Source organism: Physeter macrocephalus, chromosome 1 (genome assembly GCF_002837175.3).
Source record: "Physeter macrocephalus isolate SW-GA chromosome 1, ASM283717v5, whole genome shotgun sequence".
Classification (NCBI taxonomy): Eukaryota; Metazoa; Chordata; class Mammalia; order Artiodactyla; family Physeteridae; genus Physeter; species Physeter macrocephalus.
The window spans coordinates 62,654,502-62,670,349 of NC_041214.2; the positions used below are offsets into that span (position 1 = coordinate 62,654,502).

A 15,848-nucleotide genomic window follows, 5' to 3' on the forward strand; every position below is an offset into this window, starting at 1 on the left:
ACAGACATATGTGTCACAGAAACAGTCCTGATGACAGAGGCACCCAGAGGTCCTGGACAGGATACTTTGACTGAAGCTACCTCTGCACCTATCAGGAAAGAAGCCAACTGAGATGAAGCAACCCGGAATACTGGGGAAAGGTTTATGGAGTCACATGATTTTGGAGTCAGGTGATCTGGGTTTAAACTTTAGTCCCAACTCCCTGTTTATGTGACCTTGAGCAAAGTCTCAGCTTTCCCATCTGTGCAATGGGACTGATAATGTCTCCTCAGCAGGATCTTATAAGAATTAAATGAGATCAATGTAGAGCTCCTGCTCAGAGGAGCCTCTTAGAAAATGACTTATATATATTTGGAGATGAGAAATGAAGATCAAAACTAAACAGCAAAATAAAGAAGGGTAGGAAGAGGAATCACTTAGGCAGGTGCTAGAGCTGCTTGAACTGAGTCTAAACATTTACAGAGCTGATATGCTTGCGATTAATTACCACAGAAGGTCACTAGCTGAAAGGCATTTGGCAGAGCATAATATAAAATAGAGCTGCCAAGGCTAACAGCTATTGTTAAATGCCTGCGTACTTTAACAACCATGCTTAGCACTTTTAGTCTCACTTGATTCTAAGGACCATCAACACTCCTGTTCACTGTGACTGTTATTTCATAAAAATAAGCAGATTCTTGGGCCTCACCCCCAAAGGTTTTAAATCAGTAAACCTGAGTTTGAGTCCAGAAATCTGCATTTTAAAACAGTATCCTTAGTTTTGATGCATGGGGTCCATGGACCACACTTTGAAAAGTTTAAGAGATTCAACTTGTTTCAAGCAGTGAAGCAAGCTGTGAGTCTACATCTGCCAGGATGCTATCAAACAACATCAGCTATGTTGGAAAGTGTAGGAAAATTGCCCTTAATTTGGGCAGCACAGAGGTTAAGCCCACGTGCCAAAGCTTATACACTTTTCTTAAAAAAGAGTCATTTAGTGCCAATTTACTTTGATTTAGGAAAAGAATCCAACAAGATTGGCTCTCTGGTTTCCTGGACTAATGATTTTAGAAAAGTTTTCATCCTCTGTGGTAACATTATAGAAGCCACGGAGCTCAAGGATGTGAGCTTCAGATACCTAGAAAACTCGTTTCTCTGGAACACTAACTTCCCTGATTTGCATTTATAAAGGAAATATTACCCAAACACCTGTGAGTATTCTGATATTTGATCCAAAATATATTTGGCTAAACAGAACTTGTTGAGATTGAGCAGTGAGTGGAATAGGGGTCAGATCTGGAGTCAGACACACTTGAGTTCTTACCCTGGGTCCACAACTTCCCAGCTAAGAGGCTTTGTTTGAGCTAATTAATGTCTCTGAGCCTCAATCCCCTCATTTCTAAAGTGAAGGTAACAGAATGGCCATCATCAAAAAGTCTAAAAATAATAAATGCTGGGGAGAGCGGGAGAGAAAAAGGAACCCTCCTACACTGTTGGTGGGAATGTAAATTGGTACAAGCACTATGGAGAACAGTATGGAGGTTCCTTACAAAACTAAAAATAGAGCTACCATGTGATCCTGCAATCCCATTCCTGGGCATATAACCAGAGAAAACCATAATTTGAAAAGATACATGCACCCCAATGTTTACTGCAGCACTATTTACAACAGCCAAGACATAGAAGTAACCTAAGTGTCCATTGACAGATGAATGGATAAAGAAGATGTGGTATACATATAAAATGGAATACTACTCAGCCATAAAAAAGAATGAAATAATGCCATTTGCAGCAACATGGATGGACCTAGAGATTATCATACTAAGTGAAGTAAGCCAGACAGAGAAAGGCAAGTATCATATGATATTGCTTATATGTGAAATCTAAAAAATGATACAAATGAACTTATATACAAAACAGAAACAGACCCACAGACGTAGAAAACAAACTTATGGTTACCAAGGGGAAAACAGAGGGGAGGGATAAATTAGGAGTTTGGGATTAACATATACACACTACTATATATAAAATAGATAATCATCAAATACCTACTGTATAGCACAGGGAACTATACTCAATATAAGAACCTGTAAGGGAAAAGAATCTGAAAAAAAAAATGTATGTATAACTGAATCACTTTGCTGCACACCTGAAACTAACACATTCCAAATCAACTATACTTCAATAAAAATAAATAAATAATTTTTTTTAAAAATAGAAAAAAATAAAGTGAAGGTAACAATAGTACTTATCTCACTATCTCTCATGAGGTAACGTGGGTGATGTGTACGGCACAGTGTTTGACACGTAGTAACAAAGGCACATTGTTGCTGTTTGCTCCTGCCACTCCAGAGATGTCATGGGGATGGAGAGGGCTAGTAGAACCAAATAGTTTATCTATGGAGTGAATACACGGTGCGAGGAAATGGACAGAAGCACTCATTGCCGTAGTTGGGATTGCCAAAGAAAATGATATACTGTGGTCTTCCACCTTTATCCTCTGAGATTTGTTCTCTCATCCCATCAGTTCAGCAATGAATCTGTAGTAGATTTTAATCTAACTCATACCGTATTATTCTGAGAATCTCTTTGAGACCCCATCTCTCTGACTCCAGACTTTCCCCCTTTTTACCCGTTCTGCACTTGTTTTTAAGATCAATCATCTTAAACACCTAAAATACCATTCTTGATATTTCACTCTTTTGCCCAAAAATGTCCTCCTCTGGCTTTGCCATTGAGGCAACCGCAGCAGGAGGAGGAGCAGCCAGAGGTCACATGAAGTGAGTAGCACTTCCTGGGTCACAGATGCTGGGCTATCAGCTGGGGTACAAATAGAAGTAAGGCTCGCTCTCTGCCGCGGGGAAAGCAGTCTGGAGGGGGAGGCAGCTGATGTGTTAGGGCTTGTAGAAGAGATTTATGAAGAATGCCTTTCTGCAGGTTCCTCTCTCAGGGAGAGCTGTGAGAGCAAGATTTGAGTTGAATCATCAGGAATTTGCCACATAGAGATGGTGGAGAAAATGGAGAGCAAACACGGGAGACTCCCAAGGGGGAAAATCAGCATAAACAAAGACATGCAGTGGTGATGGAGCACAGGGCTGTCAGGAGAACTCAGAGTAAATGAAGATTAGGGTGGGGGCCAGAGCAAGGCGAGAGCGTTTGGAACGAAATCACCAATGACTGTGTCTATCAGGCTACAGAGTTTGGCCTCCTAATTTTTGAAAGTTTTTAGCCACAGAACACTTTTTGTTCCCAAGCAAAATCTTATAGTAGTCCCTTAAGCAAATAAAAGACTAACTTGGTTTTGATGTTTGAGGTTTAGAAAGGATGGTCTTGAATGGAAGGGAGACCAGTCTTAGCAATAGGTGGTAAAGCTCAGAATTCAGTGTGGTTTGAGGGATCAGGCAGAATCAAGAACTATCTCTGGGGTGTAGAATACTAAATTTAGCAAATCACTGAACACGGGTGAAGAGAAAATGAAATGCAAGAAGCCCAGGCAGACTTCCAAGTTCCAGCTTAAAAAACAAGATAGATGATGAAACCACTAACTGCAATGGGAATAAGGGGAGGGAGGATGGATTTCACTTCATCAGAAGTGGAGCAAGACACTCAGGTAGAGATCTTCAGCAAGAGGTTGAAATTGTAGGTGTGGAGCCTAAGATAAAAGTTTAGGAGTCCTTGATGGATAAATAGATGGCATCTTTAGGTGAATATCATCCAGGGAAATTAAAGACTACAGGAAGAAAGGAGGGCTGAGGTCTGGACCCCGGGGACGATTTGCAGTCTGTGAAGGAGAAGATAAGGAGAACTCAGAGAAGGAGACAGAATTAGAAGGGAACCCTGAAGTAAGTGGTGGTTCAGAAGCCAGAGGTGGAATAGGTTCCAAGAAAGAGAATTGTCCTGAGAAAGAACATTATAGTGGACCAAGGACTGACAAACACCGTGGATTTGGCTGTTGGGATCATTACTGACCTTTTCAAGTATTACAGGCAAAATAAGGGTTGCCATAAGATGAAGACAGAATGGAAATGAAGACAGAATAGTAAAGACTATTTGTTCCTGGAGAAAAGGAATGCAAGAAGATAAAAATCTATAGATATGCTACTTACCTTTCAAAGTCTTTCTTAAAACCTTCTTTGCTTACCATAGTCCACCATGACCACTTTCTCTTCTGAACCCCAAGGGAAGTTCATAATCTGTGTCCTTTGTTTGGGGACTTATCATTCTATCACTCACTACTCTATTCTATTATAATTAAAGAGCATTATCTTGTAAACTTCATAGCTCCTAATGATATCTTACAAGCATCTAATGCCTGTTGAATTCAATTTATCTTTCAAGGGAATTCAACTCAGTCTCTTCCCTCACTATTCTCTCTGCCCTCCAACACTCACGTTGAACTTTTATTAGTTCATGGACTCCACCATGCTCTCTCTTGCCCCTGGGCTGATACCTGAACTTTCTTTTCCACTACTATCTAACTCCCCTTCATTGGAACAAAGTCAATCATCCTTCGAGTGTTGGTTTAGATATACTCCCTCTAGGAAACCTTCTCTGACTCCCCCTAGACTTGGCTGCATGTCCCTTCCAACCATTGCCCATACCTAATATCTTATACCTTTGCTATGACAGCATGGTACCAGCTCAGTTGGCTGTATTGCTCCAGAGGGACCAGACCTCCTGAGGTCAGGGAAGGAGTGTGACTTAGTTATGGATTATCTCTAATAACTAGCTTAGATGAGTAGTCACTGGCTCAGATTATGTGCTCAAATATTTGAGGAAAGAGGAGAAAAGAAGAATGAAGGGAGAGAGGAACGAGTAAAGGAAGAGGAAAAGAGGAAAGAAGAAAGGAAGGAAGGAAGAAGAAAGAGTGAGTTTAATTTGCTTCTAGTTTCATCACTGTCGTTAACTAGAGGGTTACCTTGGTCTTACATTTTGGTTTGTTAATCTATAAAGCCATGATATCATATTAAATTTCTTCCAGGATCCTTTCCATCTTACAATGAGATTCAAAAAGAAATCCAGCATTTATGCATGATTCATATTTCTGGATAAAATAACTCCATAACTATAGTCCATGGCTCCCCAAAACTTTTAAGCCTTAATAAAACAATTACCTACTGAACTTTTCTCCTTAAAAGATGACTATGCTAGAAGTCTGGATGAGTTTCCACTTACACCTAAGTGACCTTGACCAAATGACATAGCTTTCCTCCAATCCAGTTCCTCTACCTAGAAAAAAAGATGGCGACAGAGTATTAAATGAGAGGGGTAAGCAGCAAAAATGACTAATGAGCTGCCGTTGGCTTTACATAAGTTAGTCATCAGATATTATTTGTAGATGGCCAGCTTTTAGGTTGGAGTTTCACTTACAGAATAGCTACCTTGATTTAAGAAAAGTCGTTACTTGATACATTAGTCACGGCTAGTGCAGTTACAATCAATATTCAGTGTATAGTTATGTAAACAATTTAATAAAAACTTAGAGATTTAAACTTATTCCCAAGCAATAGGAAGGTAATTTATTTACTGTGAGCTACTGAAAGTCTGAGTGCACATGCCGTCCATGGGAACCCAGCACACGTCGTGATGCTTGTCATACTGTTCAACAGGGACTACTGCCTGGAAAATTGCGGTAGAGGTTTCCAATTCAAGTGGGTGCCTTCTCACCCTTCAAAGAAGTTACAGATTTTCAGTCTCTTCCTGGCTATGATCAACCTCTCGCCTTACTGACAGAGTTTCAATTTAGCCAAACCTCACTGAAACAAATGACTGCTACACCGTACAGTTTCTCCCTCTCTACCAAGGAGTTAAGTTTCACTTAGCAGAACATTCATCAATGAGTAAGAGAATGTACACAAATACAAATAAAAATGGAAAAGCCGACACCTTACAGTTTTTTTGCCTTATGTAAGCTAAATTTTCTTCCACTGGAAACAGAACTACTTGTGCAGGTGGTTGCTAAATGCTACCAGCTGCTCTGCAGCAATATAGGTTTGGAAACAGAACCCTGAAAAGAAGGATGGAGAGAGGAAAAATAAAGAAATGGGTGTGGAATAAGACTCTATATTGAACTAATTCCCTGGGTAATACAGGAGAGGGGGAGAGCAACTCCAGTCGTAAACAGTAAGCAGAATTTCCATTCAGCTGGCCTGCAATAAATTTAGTTTTCCAAGAAAATGAAATGGAACAAGAGAACAGACATACCTGCTTTATGTTAAAGAAAAGCATGTATGAACCTAATACAGGAGGAAGTTGTTTAAGACTGTACATCCTTGAGAAAATATGACCTCCATAATAGTGCCAGGGTCTCTGTTAACTTGGGTTATCAGCTACATAAATTAGACGCACACTGGGGCAGTCTAACCTGTACAGTCATCTGCAGTGCTCACAGAATGTATACTTCACTCCATCATTTGCTTCCTTTTGTCCTCCTTCCTACTTGCTAAGTTATTTTTTTAAAGGCCTTTGCACAAATCTTGTTTTAACCCTCTTCTTATTCATATTGTACCCATTGGAAAAATGCTGAGAAAATAACGGATCCATGTAAATTCTAGTAATACAAGTAGCAATACCAAAATAGGAATTGGAAGAGAGTCACATATGCAGTTTTAAGGAACGTGATTCTCTTTTGATACCAGAAAACCTCTTTCCTTTAAGCAAGTTCTTGACAGTACCAAGAATTTAACTATCAATATACTTAAAGTCAGCTTCTTTCCCACCCTGATGTGGAAAGCAAGAAACAGGACGAAATGGAGAAAGGAAAGGGGAGAGAAAAATAAAAGAAAGAAAAGGAGAGGGAATGAAGAAAATAAACAGAAGAAAGAATGAGAGAAATGAAGAGATAAATAGGAAACTGTGGACCTCGAAAGACAAGAGGTGGAGACTTAAAGAAGAAAAAGTCAACTGGACATACACATGCTCAGCTTCTGTATAGCTTTTTACCTTGCTGAGTAATTTGGGAGTAACTGGACAGCTCTATCCTGATATGGAAAAATCACCGCCACGTATAACCAAGATGCTGACGCCGGTACAGGAGTATTTCTGACACCTGTAGAGGGAATATGAGTGCCTGCTCTTATGGATAGAGGTTTATGGTACCATTGTTGCCGAGTCTGCCGCTGCATGGCTCTGCTTTGTGCAAACATTGTGAACTCAGAGTCTTAGCCGAAAGGAGCCACCCAGTCCCATTTACCAGCTTCAAATTCTAATTCTTAATGGCACATAATATCCCCACATGTGGGTTTTTAGGTCATCAACAAGGCTGAATGAAACCATTTTCTTATTAAGCATGGAATTTAAGAACCAAACTGCTGCAAGTTGAAACATCAGTCACAGATTCTCAGAACATTATGTTGCAAAGGCTGTGATGAAGTTGAGGCACTGCCCATATTTCCTAAAGTAATGACACTTCATCTTAAAGGCCCACTCAGTTGTGTCACATTTGTATTTGCATCCTGTAATGTGAATGTATTAGCTCCAAATTGTTTGGTAATAAATCATCATCAAAGAAATATGTTTATTTTTATTTTTAGTATTCATGACTTGCATGATCCTAGAACAACATATATTTAGTGCTGCACAGCCATGAATCCATAACTTTGAGAGAAATGGCTTTATAGATATCATTAAGGCCTATGTTGCTTTAACAGTTAATCACATTTTCACTAATAATGTGACATAAGTCCTTTACCTAAAGAGTGACAAATGAATGACTCTTTTGCTTGCACTAAAAAGTCCTCTATTTGGCATTTACCAAGGACAGAGGGAAATCCAGTATAATCGCTGAAAGCTTTGCCTACAGCGCTATCAATACTTTCATTCAGCCAACAGACTTAGCCTTCAGTTAGGGCTCCTTGAATCCCCAAACTGCAGAAGGGAAAAATCCTTCGGGACTGTGCTGTAACTTTGAACTTGGGGTCACGTGGTGATGTCTCAATGAGCCCTGAATCTTCTGGAGAATACCTCAGATAGCTGGCCCAACAAAGACAAATATTATGGCAACGAAAAATAAATCTGCCATTTTTAACCTTTTCAGGGAAAGTAATTCACTTATTGGCTTTAGTTAAAACGTCTTACCTTTCTTCCCCTTTTTGTTGTATCTGTGAGTAATTTCTCCAGTCACATTGTTTATAGGAAGTGAAGTTATTCGTAATCACGCCTTAAGAGTATGTACACAAACTAGACATCCTAAAAGACCACTATGTATTAAATTCCTGATTGTTTGACATAAATTCTCTCTCTCTCTTTCACTCCGACAGGAATCTTCTCATTTATTTACGAATAGGTTAAGACCTTCGCCTTGTTTCTAACTATGTTCCTAAGTGCTAACATATATTAAGTAAATTTAGAGCCTCTTCTGCATAGGAAACAAATTAAATTGGTTAAACATGGAGAAAGACTAAATGTAATCCATCTCTTGTCATGTTTATGATATCTGAACTCATCTTATATGAATGTTCCAATTTGGCTGTCGTAGCAGATGGGCTGCTTATGAGAAACCATAACGACAGACACAGAATGTGATAATATAAATCATAAAGAAGATAAATAATGAAATTCTTTTAAAATAACTCTGGTTAAATATTTAGACAGTCAATTTTTAAGCTTACTCGCACACAAAAATAGCATTCACATATCTAGGCAAGGAAAGAATGATGCTCAACCATAATATAAATATAATCTAAATCTAAACATTCAGGATGCAAGGTATTTTAAAAATCTGGGTAAATTTTTAGAGTAGCAAACGATAAAGTAAGAGGCCTTTTCCAGAGGTACTCAAAACAGGAGAGGGCGCTTATGAATATCTCTTTATACAGATACCCCACCACCTATAATTCCAGAATTAAGTAAAGCCTCCTAAACTAGGATCTATTTCTCACGATAGAGGAAACTCAGTATCTCTCTTGATGGACAACATGGGGTCCATGACCCTGTTGTCAATTTGTATCAATTTGTGACCTTGATAGTGCTTAGAGTTTGCAACTGTTTTCAAGTGAGTCTGGTCATCTCAAAAACCTGAACGTGGGCCAGCAATTATACAGATGAGGAAAATACAGTTCAGAGAAGTGGCTTGTCCAAGGTCACATGTTCATATTTGCGGGAGCCAAGATTTGAGCAGAGGTTTTTGATTCCTAAACAAGTGCCAGTTCTCTTAACCATGGTACCTCCGCAAATTTAGAAAGAAGAGCCAGTGATAAAGGGGTATGGGGGCAAAGCCTGTACAAATGACCAGCCTGGTAGTTGGAAAGAGGGGCCTGAGGCCAATTATGTTGTGTATCAATATAAATCTACCTTACTAGGGAGCCAAATCTACTCTCAGACTTTCAGCATGTGTGAAAGTGGATGATTTTACAGATAAATCTGTGATTTGGTGCACTGTTTCAGCCTCTAAATAGGAGGGCCTGTTCCCATCTGGAGTGCTAACTCCTCTTCCACCTCTACGACAGATTCCTAGTAGGTAGCTGTGCTCCAACTGAAGTTGCATTTGAGAGAGTTCTTAAAATACTTTTCTATAAAATGGCATTTGTTCCTCTCTCCCCTCTTTCCTTGCTTTCTCTCATTCCTTGTTATTTATTGAGCTCCTATTACATGCCAGGCTATGTGACCGTGAGCAAGGTAGCCGTAGGCCTAGGCTTCGTGGAGCACCCAGTAAGCTGGCAAATACAGACATAAGGAGGCACTGTCAGGTCGAAGGGAGCAGATAAGAAGAGTGCCTGCCTGCACCAGGTGTGGGGTGGCAGGCAAAGGGCCAGGAGGGCATATGTAAGATTTCCCAGATGAAGGCAGATTTAAGTTAAAAGCTAAAGGAAAGTAGGACTGACCGGATAAAATGGAGGAGGGCAGTGTTCTGTCTTAGAGGCTGGAGGTGAGATGATGAATAATATGTTGGGGTGCTTTTGTTTGGGATGGTGGGAGAAAGCGGGGAGACAGTCAGTGAAAGGGGGAAGAGAGTGGAAGAAGAGAGAGAAAAAAAATATCCTTGTCACATCACAGAAAAAGGAAAAATAGGAGTAAAATCGTCAAAACCTGATTTGGTGGAATTTTTTACACTGTAAATATATTGGATTGCTCAGAAAAATTGGGAAAAAAATGAATGTGCATTGGGGGTTGGGGTTAAAGACTAGGGTGGATAGAATAAGTCTGTAAGTGCCATTTCAGTGGCATCAAATAGCTGTCATCTTTGCTGGTTCTGTCTGGCCTTAGAGTAAAATGCCTTACCTACTAGACTGTTCAGCCACTCAGTCAACCTAAAAATGCAAAACTCTGGGCATAAGTTTTGAGATCACAGCCAAGGATTCATTGTAGGCCTGGAATGAAGTCTCAACTTTTTTCACCGAGAACCCATGTTTTAATGTTTGTTTATTTTTGATTCAAGATTTTTTTCTAGAAATATTGAATTGGAACGACAGAGCCCATACCTCTTGGTTGTAATCTTATAAAATATGTTTACTAATTCAAGGTAGTGATGCAGAATATATCAGACATGACACTATTCAGATATAACTACCAATATTTTAAAGGAATATATTATATATATTCCCATTTATATATTTCTCTATATATTCATTTATAATACATAATTTTTCCTCTGAGAAAATTTTCTTAGTATTTTCCAAAATTTCAAATAATTTTTCATCAAAATTTTTTTTACCTATACTCCTGTGCCTTCCAGCTGATGAAAATTATGACCAATTTTCTCTGTTCTATTATCCTGTAATTAACCCAGCTGAAAATGTTATAAAAGAATGTGGACACTGTTGTAAAAGAATATGCAAAAAAGTATGCATTGACATTCCTTTTCATTTTTAAATTGTCAACTGCCAAACCGGTATCTTGCCATACTTACTTTGGATCATGTAGGATTAATCAAGAGAACTCAAACTGGTCCAGCTCTCCACATTAATGATGTCCATTGAATAACCAAATTGTCTACCCTATTTGGGAGTGCTTTCATACTATCACAGATAGTGTGAATATCAATTTTCCAATAGCAGTGCATTTCACCAAACCTGCTGCAAAATCCACCCTGAATTACTACTACCCTGAATTACTCTAATTTGGAAAATGACATAGGCATTCATTCAAGATATGAAAGTGATATCTTGTTTATTCATTTTTATCATTGGAGTCTGTTGGATATTGGAGCTCAAGGACATGCAAACAGGGACAATCAATGGCTCAACAGCAAGCTGGAAATTGCCCTATTCCATTCAGTCATTTTATCAGTGACTTGGATGAAGTGAGGAGGGGATGATATCCAAGTGACGGAAACCTGAGAAAGGGAGTAGGCCTGGGTAAAAGTAGAAAGACCATGAAATACAGAACCTAGATATAAGGTCAGAGCTATATGTTTAAATTAACTTTTAAAATTTAACAGACATGAATGTCCTGCACTTACATCTAAAAAAATAATTTTCTAAATACTGAATGGAGAAAGACCTGACAATCATAGTTCACATGACACAGACACAGGGATTTTTTTTACTGCAAGTTCTATAGCTCAGACTGTGATATGATTACCCAAAAAGCTACTACAGTCCAAGAGTATTCTTAGAAATATAGTGCTCATAGCAAGGGAATAAATGGTTCTCTTCTCTGCATTTGCTGGACATCCCTGGTATTGATGATGTCATCAAATGGGCAGAGCGAATAAACTAAGGACTGAGGAGGTCAGTTCTTTGTGCTGCGGTCTTTGGATCAACCCTCTCTGCTCTTTGGACTTTTCCTCTAAAGCTAACATAAATAAGTTTTCATATCCTAAAACATTTACAGAAGGAAGAATTATTAGTCTAGAAATGTTTAGAAACACAAAAGAGGTCTTCCATATTATTACACAAAAATATGTGATAAAGGAAAACAAACGAAAGCAAGACTTCAATATTTTCACAGAAAAACATCTGAAGAAAAATACTAGATAATAAATATTTAACATAATTTGTAAAGATTACAGGGTGGAAAAGCTAAGGCCTATCCTGAATTTTTGGAATGTTAATCACTGATTTCAAAAAGATGTTACAGGGGCTTCCCTGGTGGCGCAGTGGTTGAGAGTCCGCCTGCCGATGCAGGGGACACGGGTTCGTGCTCCGATCCGGGAAGATCCCACATGCCGCGGAGCGGCTGGGCCCGTGAGCCATGGCCGCTGAGCCTGCGCGTCCGGAGCCTGTGCTCCGCAATGGGAGAGGCCACAACAGTGAGAGGCCCACGTACCACAAAACAGAAAAAAAAAAAAAGATGTTACAAATCTAAACTCATTGGTATTTGTTTAGGCACCAAAAACTAAACAGCATTTGTGCTTATTTATAACTAATATTTGAAATTGATCTAATCCAATGGCTTCAGTTTATTAAATTTTTCTCCTTTTATTTTTTCACTTTGTGCTCTGAAAATACATAACAAAGATAACAAAACTTCCCCCCAAATACTGATATGGTATTAGTAAATGATTACAACACTTTTACGTAAAACCAAACGTGAATTTTATTGTATGTTTACTCACATTGTGGTGAGACTGTAGATTTTAAAATCAATGAACATTTCAAGATGAGTAAGCATAATCTGAGAAACAAGTAAAAGTTTCTGATAAATAACAAAAAGTATCTTCTCTGCTATATAAAAACCAAATCCTCAAAAATGCCTCTTTATAAACATCTCAATAAATAACAACAACAATAATATGGACATGTATGCATATATTTTTTTCTTCTGAACAACATGCCTCAGGAATTGCTCTTCTGGGAAGCTGCATTTGTGTGTATATTTCATGCTGACACTATGAAGATACGATATGCAGTTTGGGTGTTACTCCTGAAAGCACCAGAAGTCCTAGGCGTCTCTGTACCAGGAATAGTCTCCTCCCAGCTTCAATCATTCAACCTCAGAATTAAATATAGCATCAGCTAATATAATATCAGACTGAACTTGCTCAAATGGCTTTTACCATTACAAACTCACATGATTACACTTAGATTCTGAGTGCAAATACTGTGCCATTTAAGAGAGCAAACAGGCAATTAGCCACGACCCCAAAAGACCATAGTACACAAAAGAGAAGGATATGGTGAGAGTGCCCAAAACTGAACCCATGTCCCATCTCAGCCACCTACAGCTATTATTCTAGCAAGCTATGAAAGCTCTTTCAACCTCAATTTCCACATCTATTTAATAGGAATCCTTACAGCTCCCCTGTTTGCATACATTTTTTGTGAGCATCAAATCAGACAATGCATGGGAAATCACTTGCATAAATAAACTTTGCAAAATAAATATTGCTGTTTCAGTTAATCCCTGTTCATATCTCTGCACTGTCACTGTTCCATTGTAATTAGACAAGAATCTGCATATCCTGAGTGAAAATGAGCCCGCTGTCCAGGTAGATCTGGCCAGCTGTGCCTTTCCTTGCAGGGCGAGTGGCCATCACATGTAGAATCCAAATCTGACCACTGTAGATTGTAGAATACGGCTAAAAGCAAAAACCTGAAGTATTAGCTGTGTTTGTTCTTTATTCTTAGAATTAACTGGCTTTACAGAAGCATAAGAAATGGCTTACAATTTTATAAGGAAAAAAGGTACAAGCACAAAAAGGGTACAGCTAAGTGATAGATAGTTTTTGTCTAAGCCCACAATCATTTCTCGTCAGGCTGTAAAATAACTTTTATTAATGCCAATTAAGTCCTTGCACAGCCCTGTGTCACTTTATAACCCTCTGCTTAAAAGAAATCAATTGCATGAGTTCAGCTGAGAAATAACCATCATAATAGATGTTTTCCCTCTTGCCGTTACTTTTTTCTGATACCCCTTAAGGTGGTCAGAGGTAAAAGCTAAAGACGCATTGTAGCCCGAGGGATGATTGAATGAAAAAAACGGGGGATGGGAGCAGAACCTACTGGAATAGACCAATTTCCCACCACTGAGCGCCAGAGCAATTGATTGATGAATCCTTGCTCTGTCAAGAGGCAGCCTTCAGATTTGATCACATAAATACTCATTCAACTCAAATTCTGCTTGACAAGCCTCAGACAGCTTTGTTCTGTCACAGATATCATTGGAAGGAAAATGCTCCATTAATCATCCTTAATTAACTTTACCATAGTCTGCTGAAACCAATATGCTCTGTGGCTAAACCTTGTACTTAGCCAGGATTCTATAGTTATCAAATAGAAGAGAGTATTTCAAGTTCCTTCTTTCCTATTACTACTAATTAACTGTAGGGATTCAGCATGAGTAGAGCTCAGTGGAAGTTATGCCCATTGATTATCTGAGATAGCTTATCAGTGGGTACATTCTTCGCTAAAGGAAACATAATTTTAAATATGACTGACCTACATGAGACGGCATTTTATAACTCTATCTCACTTGATGCTCATAAGTTGTTTCCTTCCCATTTCTCAGGTATCATATGTCCTAAGATATTTTTAAGTAAGAGGAAAGAAAAATTTAAGAACAACAACAATAATAGAGCCTTAATGTGAAAAATAGAGTTGTTAGAAACACAAAATGGTTTAGTGATAAATATTGGGTTGGCCAAAAAAATTCCTTCGGTTTTAAGTAAAAATAAAAGGTACATTTTTCATTTTCACCAAGAACTTTATTGAACAACGTATTCATTAAACGAACGAACATTTTAGCCAACCCAGTACATAAACACACACCCACACACACACCCCTCACTCTTAAGAATGCCTCAAATTTTCATAAAGCTTTAATATGAACATGGTCTCGTTTTGATTTTTGCTTAGTACCCTTACGAACCATTTTCTCATTTTGGAATTAGTTCTTGGGAAGTTTTGATAACAAAGATCATGCTTCAGCAGCAATGAGGGCAAAAACAAAAATGGGGAGTGTTCACACTTTAAATGCAAATAAAGTGCAATATGTGACCTATAATATAATAAATGGATAGAGTTGTCAGTATGTCCCAGGCCACTTCAGATGATGTCTGCTCATCCCGAGGCTTCCTAGGTTTCAAGACAGATTTCCTAGCAGCTTTGGACTGTAGCCGTGTTTCTGTGAGTACAGGCGATCCCAATCAGAATGTCAGTGACCATCACAGACTGTGTGCTTTTAAAGCCAGATGAGCCACAGTAGAGTCACAAGAAACTGGTATTTGCATCATGAAATTCTCTAATCGTATAGGCTCTCCTGAGAATTGCCTACAGAAAGGCAAATGGACTTGCAGAGCGATGAGGGTGTGCAAGCTCACTGTATGTGTGCAAACTAAGAAGAAAATTGAGGTTTCTGAAGTGATGAGCTCAATAAAGACTAAGGGCTAAAATGTTCTGGAAATGACTGTCCCTTTTTAAAACCCCTGGTCTGGCACTGTGCCATAGCAGACATAACATTTTGCCCCTCACACCCCAGGAGAGGTAACAATGTAATATTATGACATGCATTTGATTTATCATTGATCTTTCTAAGACACTTCTTACGAGCTATAGTTTTCTAATTGGAGGCAGAGTAAAAAGTCTGTGGTAAAGCTCATCTCTGGGAATGACAGACTTGTTAAAACAAATACCAAATCATGTCCCCTTTGTGCAAAATGATATAAAGAGCATGTTTTCATGGAAATCCTAAAACATAGATTTTATTCGCCAACATTAAATTTTAAAACTATGTATGTGTGAATGCTAAAAAAATGATTTAAAAATATGTAAACTAATTATGACTCTTATGACAATAAAAGAGGATGTCAAGTTGGTGGGACCAATTCATAGCAACAGACGCCTTCTTTATTAAAAAGGTTTAAATATTTTATATTTAGTTATTACAAAATAGGGTTTTACTTTGGGGGAAAATACATAGCTTAAATCAAATCATTATATAAAACTGTCACTTCCCCGTTGCTTTCTCGTTTCCTGGGCAGTGGGGAGGTC

At 38.5% G+C, this 15,848-nt stretch overlaps 1 protein-coding gene across 9 annotated transcripts in view; it reads right to left on the reverse strand.

The window, feature by feature from the left end:
- MECOM (MDS1 and EVI1 complex locus) overlaps window positions 1–15,848 on the reverse strand; it is a 568,489-nt gene that overhangs the window by 95,058 nt on the left and 457,583 nt on the right. Inside the window, exon 1 of one of the 9 annotated variants that reach the window (XM_007101581.4) lies at window positions 4,086–4,281. The exons of the other annotated variants lie outside the window; for them this stretch is intronic. The gene's annotated coding sequence lies outside the window, so the exon portion shown is untranslated. Of the gene's footprint in view, window positions 1–4,085; window positions 4,282–15,848 lie in introns of those variants that run through there. 9 annotated transcript variants of the gene reach the window in all.